Source organism: Triticum dicoccoides, chromosome 7B, assembly GCF_002162155.2.
Source record: "Triticum dicoccoides isolate Atlit2015 ecotype Zavitan chromosome 7B, WEW_v2.0, whole genome shotgun sequence".
NCBI lineage: Eukaryota > Viridiplantae > Streptophyta > Magnoliopsida > Poales > Poaceae > Triticum > Triticum dicoccoides.
The window spans coordinates 757,325,177-757,333,409 of record NC_041393.1 but is presented as its reverse complement, the minus strand read 5'-3'; positions in this window follow the sequence as shown (position 1 = coordinate 757,333,409).

The following is an 8,233-nucleotide window of genomic DNA, read 5'->3' as shown; positions in this document are numbered from 1 at the left end:
TGGATCTTGGTGAAACCGTAGGAAATTTTTTAATTTTCTGCAACGTTACCCAACAGTGGCATCATGAGCTAGGTTTATGCGTAGTTCTCTATTGCACGAGTAGAACACAATTTTGTTGTGGGCGTAGATCTTGTCAACTTGCTTGCCGCTACTAGTCTTATCTTGCTTCAGCGGTATTGTGGGATGAAGCGGCCCGGACCAACCTTACACGTACGCTTACGTGAGACCAGTTCCACCGACTAACATGCACTAGTTGCATAAGGTGCCTGGCGGGTGTCTGTCTCTCCCACTTTAGTTGGAGCGGATTCGATGAAAAGGGTCCTTATGAAGGGTAAATAGAAGTTGACAAAATCATGTTGTGGTTATTCGTAGGTAAGAAAACGTTCTTGCTAGAACCCAATTGCAGCCACGTAAAAGATGCAACAACAATTAGAGGACGTCTAACTTGTTTTTGCAGCAATTGTCATGTGATGTGATATGGCCAGAAGTTGTGATGAATGATGAATGATATATTGTGATGTATGAGATCATGTTCTTGTAATAGGAATCACGACTTGCATGTCGATGAGGATGACAACCGGCAGGAGCCGTAGGAGTTGTCTTTATTTTTGTATGACCTGCGTGTCATTGAAGAATGCCATGTAAACTACTTTACTTTATTGCTAAACGCGTTGGTCATAGAAGTAGAAGTAGTCGTTGGTGTGACAACTTCATGAAGACACGATGATGGAGATCTGATGATGGAGATCATGGTGTCATGCCGGTGACAAGATGATCATGGAGCCCCGAAGATGAAGATCAAAGGAGCTATATGATATTGGCCATATCATGTCACTACTTTATATAATTGCCTGTGATGTTTATTACGTTTTATGCATCTTGTTTACTTAGAACGACGGTAGTAAATAAGACGATACCTTGCAACAATTTCAAGAAGTGTTCTCAACTGTGCACTGTTGCTAAAGTTCGTCGTTTCGAAGCACCACGTGATGATCGGGTGTGATAGATCCTTACGTTCACATACAACGGGTGTAAGACAGTTTTACACATGCAAAACACTTAGGGTTAACTTGACGAGCCTAGCATGTACAGACATGGCCTCGGAACACGGAGACCGAAAGGTCGAACACGAGTCGTATGGAAGATACGATCAACATGAGAATGTTCACCGACGATGACTAGTCCGTGTCACGTGATGATCGGACACGGCCTAGTCAACTCGGATCGTGTCACGTGATGACTGAGGGGATGTCAAATCTGAGTGGGAGTTCATTAAATAATTTGATTGGATGAACTTCATTATCATGAACTTAGTCTAAAATCTTTGCAAAATATGTCTTGTAGATCAAATGGCCAACGCTCATGTCAACATGAACTTCAACGCGTTCCTAGAGAAAACTAAGCTGAAAGATGATGGCAGCAACTATACGGACTGGGTCTGGAACCTTAGGATCATCCTCATAGCTGCCAAGAAAGCATATGTCCTTGAAGCACCGTTAGGTGACCCACCTGCTCTCCCAGCACTGCAAGACGATTTGAACGTTTGGCAGACACGTGCTGATGATTACTCCCTCGTTCAGTGCAGCATGCCTTACAGCTTAGAACCGGGGCTCCAAAAGCGTTTTGAGCAACACGGAGCATATGAGATGTTCAAGGAGCTGAAACTAGTTTTCCAAGCTCATGCCTGGGTCGAGAGATATGAAGTCTCCGAAGAAAAAGTGAAGACTTTCTCTCCACAACTATTATGATGATGCCTTTGATCTAAGATATCACTGCAGTTACATGGGAAGAAATGAAATGCCTTTTGTAACAGATGAGTTTTCATATGAAACCCTGATACTTCGAAAGAGATTGTCTGTTTTGTACACAAAGTGCATCTAGTTTTTGCCATAACCCTCTCGACTTTTTATAACATGCTATGTGGGTGAAATGATGATATCATGCCAACTTTCAACCTTTTCAGAGTTCATTTGTAGTGCTTTTCAATTTCAGGGTCATTCAGCTTACACTACTAGGGTTAGCACTTGAAATATGTGTAGTTGTAGGAGTAGCGCTGTTATGGGCAGCGCTACTGGTAAGTATTGTTAGCAATAGCGCTTCCAGGACCAGCGCTACTGATAACTATATGCAGAGCTTGTTCACATGAAGCGCTGCTGCTAAGCCAGCGCTACTGCTAGGTGCTTTCCAGCGCTACTACTAATGTTCCTCCTTTCATAGATTTGCACCCCCTCTACATATTTGTGATGTATTTATACAGGATCTATATGATAGTTTCATCAGATCATACTAAACGTACACTATTCTCATCATATCATAGACATACAGTAGTCTCGTCATACCATCATCATCATCATCATTCAACACAAATACCATCACATCTCGAAAATAGCAATACACAAGTGCGATCATGTCATGTCTCGAAAAAGTGCAACTGGATGGTCATGACACACACACAAGTTTCATCATCTCTATCTAAACCATGACGTAGAAGAGAAGAGCGATCAGCATGAGCAAGAGCGCGACTATGTAGTACCGGCGGTCTCGCCCCTGCTCATTCTGGAGTGTCCACCTTAAGTAACTACTTTCTGCTTCGGCTCTGCTGTCGAACCCTCTGTGGCTAGCACCCAGATACCTGTGCACCTGGGCCTGAGCAGCTGGCCAGTGGTCGTAGACTCCTGGAACCCTCCCAACGTACACAGCGTAGTAGTCCTTCGCCATCTTTGATCTATGTACCTGCATCGTGAGTTGATGAATTGAATGATAATATGCAACATAATGTACTTAAGAAAACAAGGAGGCGTAATTAGCAAAATACAAGCAACCAATAGTAAACATAAATGACGAAGTTCCTCATACCCAAACTAATTAACTAGAGCGATCTATGTTGGTTCAGGACCACGGTTTAGTTACATCACATAGTTTCGCCGTGCATGAATTCAAAGTTTTGCCATAGAAAGACAGTAGTGACACATTGTCATCAACAATCAGTCCTCCATGAGCGAGTAGCAGTGCTCCCACATCTTCCCGCGTGATTTGCCCATCATAGAACATCCTTGTTGGTACGAGGACCTGCTTCATGATCACTTGGGCAAGTTCACATAGTACGTGATAATACTCAGCTCTAATTCGATGATCCGATCTCTTTCCTATGCTTGTGGCCCAGCTGACAATCTCGGAATCGTTGGTAGTAGCTGACATGCGAAGGCGTTAATTATCCCTTCTGTACTCGAGGAGGTGATGCATGAGGTAGAATCCATCAGCCATACTGGTGTGTAGTTGCTGGATGCAGCAGAAGTTGGTCTTATGACCAAAAGCCAGCCCGCGACCCCTGTACTTTTTCACCTTGATATATCCACTAGACAGGCTGAAGGTTAACAGGGCACTATCGAGAACACTCTTTATGTGCTTGTAATCCTTTTTCCTGAGGTTCTTCGATGAGCCCAAGTACATAGCATGGGAGTATTCCGCGTACAGAACGATGAGGACGCCCCCTGCTGCGCAAATTAAGTACACCTGAAATTAGCCTCCATGCTTGCAAAGGAATGATTAACACATACGAAAGGATATGTGCGGATGACTTACGTGGGATGATAAGGCACAAGAATCGCTTCCTTGTCCTTATTAGCGATCATGAAGTCACCGAGGTACTTGATCGCATAGTCACGGTGCGCTTTGCAAACTGCCAAGAAGCTCTCATGCGTATAGAACGGGTCCACGATGTAGATGTATTGTATGTTCTCGATCCTGATGAAGTAGTTGAGATACAACGCATAAATGCGGATGAACTCGAAATCCATCTTGGTCATGTGGAACATGTCGTAGATGTAGTCAAATCGCAGGATGAACTTATTCGCGGGCCATCTCTCGACGTACAACTTCCCACCCGTCACCTGAGCCGCGTAATAGACTGAATGCTATTTGTGCCATTGTTCATCTGCAGCTTGAACATAATTAGGACTGGGCAAGAAAAAATTGGAAGGCTTGGAAGTGGAGCAATAATACATCATTTCCTTCTCATGTGGTAGGGCGCCTCGCATGTTTTTCGATAACATGACATACATGGATAGGGTGCTGAAGGAGAACAAAAGGTACAACACATGTGGGCGAATGAGCAATTCAGTGAGCCTTTACAGTTAGCCATTCAAGCAATCATAAAATAATTTCTTACAACAACATTAAATGAACTTCTCGATGCAACTTTTTTTGAACATAACTTCTCTATGCAACTTGGTATAGATGAAATTCGGGCCAATAGCTCCTGTGCGACGTTTTTGAGGTGAATTGGCAAGAGTGCGACGTTGTTCGAGCGAATGGTTGTGGTGTGACACATTTGAGCAGGTAAATAGCCCACGCATGACATGGCTGTTAAATGTGGTTAAATTGGTCGTCAACCAAGCCCGCCCGTTTATGTTAGGACATGTGGGTCCAACTTAATTGTTCCTCAAAATAGCCGACCTTGCCCTGCCGCCCGACCATGCCGGGCCCGCCACTCTGCCCCCCTTCTTCTCCGGTGGCGGCGGATCTTGCGTTCTCGGTGGCGGCGGCGGAGCCCTCGTCCTCAACAGCGGCGGAGCCTTCGTCCTCAGAAAATGGTGAGTGAATTCAAACCCTAGTCGCCTTCCCGTTCCTCTCTCGGGCCCGTAGATCTCAGCTCGTTTCCTCTGTTTTTGCTTGCGGAATCGATAGGTTGTGAGGGGAGCTCGTGGGCATACTGAGATGGAGCCGCCAGATTCAACTTCGAATAGGTAATTCGCCTCTCTCCGATCCAATTTTGCATGCAATTAGGGGGTGGCCTCGTCTGCTCTTTCTCACGGGCTCACATTGTCCGCCACTGACAGAGGGGATGCTGCCGCTCGGGCCTTTGAATTGACAGTCAATTTCTTTCCATCAAAGGCAAAATTAGTTGATGGTAGCATACAGAACATTGAGAGAGACACAATTGTTAAATGGGATGTTGAGTTTACAGAGATTGATCCACAAGTTCTACAGAACATGGAAGAGACGGAAGTGAAGAAATGGGTGGAAAAAATTGGGGAGAATATTGTTTGGGGTCCAGAGCAAGAAGTATCACTATTGCGGTTTGATGATTGGAGAGGATTGTATGTTAGAATAGAAGATGGTGAACAGATTGTTGAAGAAATCGATCGGCAAAACGGTTGGACAAGAAAACGGGCTAATTTTTTTGTTGAGCTCGTTGATTTGAACATTTTTTCGAAGGTTGGATATGTGCCATCATAATTGGCTGCACAGATGGTAGACGATGATTGGGCTACACAGAGACCATTGATTCCCATGTGTAATGAACTTACAGTAATAGCCGAAGAGGGACAGGTGACTAGAACTGAAACTGAAACTACAACAACTGTTGATTGGAATGTAGTTGAATTAGACGAGCCTACTGATTTGGTCATTGCACCAATGCCTGACATTGAGATGGCCAAACTTTTTGGCATTCCAGTCGATGACAGAGATAAGCAGGAGAGGGACGAATCTAGTTTGCCTGCTAATGCTGATGAAGAAGTAGATGGACAGTTGATGGAACAAGCTGCAGATGAAGTAGATGATGCACATGATGATGAGCTGGTGCATGTGTATGACAAAGAAAACCCTGTCATTGAAGTAGGCAAGTTGTTCCCAAGCATGAAGGAGTTTAGGATGTGTTTCAAGACTTATGCAGTGAAACATGAGTTTGATGCCAAGACTGTTTGGACTGATAGAAAGAAGTTTTATGCGAGGTGCAGAGGATTTGATGGTAGTGTGAAGCCTTGCAAGTGGTACATATCTGCTAGACTGCAACCTGATGGAAGTACTGTCAGGGTTAACCAAATCCCCAATCAACATACTTGTATTACAAGTTAATAGACAGTATCAACCATGACATCAGAACTTTGGGTTGCAGAAAAGATCACCCCAATTTTAGCCAAAACACCAAACACTACTGCCAAGAAACTCAAAGTAGACTTGGAAAAGATGTACCCCATTAAACTGAAATATACCACAGTGTGGAAGGCAAAACAAAGGGCAATGAAAAATTTATATGGTGATTGGGCAAATACATTTAGGATGCTTTACCACTTCAAAGGAGAGGGGGAAAAGAGGTCACCTGGAAGTGCTGTGGAGATAGATACAGAGGTATCACCCTCAGGTGAAGTCAAGTTCTCCAAGTTTTTTATGGCTTTGAAGCCTTGCATCGATGGGTTCAAAGCAGGGTGTCGTCCATATTTGAGCATAGACTCATTATTTTTGACAGGCAAGTGGAATGGTCAGTTGGCAGCATGCAATGCTCTATATGGACACAACTGGATGTTTCCTATTGTTGTTGGCTTGTTTCAGTCAGATATCGAAGAACCATAACGGGGATGGTTAGCTGCTTTTTCTCACCATCCTCACCGACCACCTCAATGTACCGAGACGAACCGCACTGCCTACAGTACTTGTCATCCGCATACTCGTGCCTAAACAAAAGGCAATTCTTCGGGCAAACATCTATTTTCTCATAATCCATAGAGAGTGCCTTCATGATTTTCTTTGTATCGTACATGCTTTTCGGCAGTTCATGACCCTCAGGGAGGCTGTTAGCCCATACTCCCAAGAATGCTTCGAAGCATTTCTGGCTACAGCCGTACTCAGCCTTGACTGCAATCAGTTGCGAGATGGCATCCAGCTGAGATATTTTCGCACCCACATAAAGACGTTTCTTCGACGAAGCCAGGACCTCGAAGAAGGCCTTTGCGGTTGCCTCCGGCTATTCCAGTTCATTCTCTGAAGGTGTCGCATTTGCCGCTTCTGCAAGAATGACATCATCTAGCATGTCCCTGACCCCGTCGTCCTCATATCCATCGATGCGTTGTCGCATCACCTCCTCTCTACCACGGTCCTGCTCGGCTATGTTTATCGGTGGCATGTAAAAGTTTGGCATATTTCCATGTGTGCGAAGGTGCTCACTCATGTCCGTCTGATTTCTACGGTGACGTCTGGCACATCTCGCACATGGGCATGGTGGGATAGTTCTCATTGGACGATGAAATATCTCCTTCAAATACACATCGGTTTTCGTGATCCACTCTGATGTTACTCGATTTCGACGGATAAAACCACTATACATCCACTGATTATCTGCCATCCTCTGCTATTTTGCAAGCCACACAACATAATTAAGGATTCACTTAAATTAATAACATCAAATTTTCAGTTTCTACCGCGTTGAATCCACCTAAATCTCTAATAGGTAAAGATGGGTACCAATCCCACCCGAGGATGTGTAGATTGAGTACGTTCTCCATTCTACCCCGTTCCGAGACAAAATTTCGGCAGCACCTCCCCGCTGTTCTCCAGATACACGTCTCGGCAAATAGCCAAGAGAATGTGCTCCGGAGAACAATGGGGAGGCGCCACCGAAATCCTGTCTCGGAACGGGGTAGAACATGGAGAACATACCCAATCTACACATCCTCGGGCTATCCATGGAAAACGCTGGACAATCCAAAACAGCTGTGGTGATAAATATGCAATTGAATGCATATTTATCGATGCAACCCTTTCGGACGGGAGACGCCTAGGTTACGCCAGTTGACTTGAGAATGAAATGTAGCGACATCAAAAAATGGGGGAGATGGACTTGTAGCTCACCCTCGGCTGTAGGGGAAGGAGTCGAACAACAGAGGGATGCTCAGGGAACAACGCGTCGGACGATGGTCACTTTGATGAAATGCAACACCACAAAGCCTGGAAATTCCATCGGGACAAAAAATTTAGAACATCACAACTCATAGAGCATATTTAAAACATTTAAATATGCATTCATTTATTTTTGCATCATGTAGGCAAAAAAACTAAAAACATTAACAATATATTCATCATCGTCATCACATATTCATCATCATCATTATCACCTATTCGTCATAATCATTGATTCATCTCATCGAACCAAATTTTTTTGCAAGATATGCAACATATAGCATCTCATTTAACCAATTTTTTTACTACCTATCTCACTATCTATCTAACTATCTAACTATCTACCTAGTAACTATCTCACTGTCTATCTACCTATCTACCTATCTAACTAACTATCTAAATATCTATCTAAATACCTATCTAACTAGCTACAAAATTACTAAGAAAACACTAAAAATACATAAAATTTTCACCTTCGAGAGGGCCGGCCGGAGTTGGGGCGGGGAGGCCGGCGGGGGTCGGGGAGGGGCGGCCGGCGTCGGGTTGGGGCGGTGAG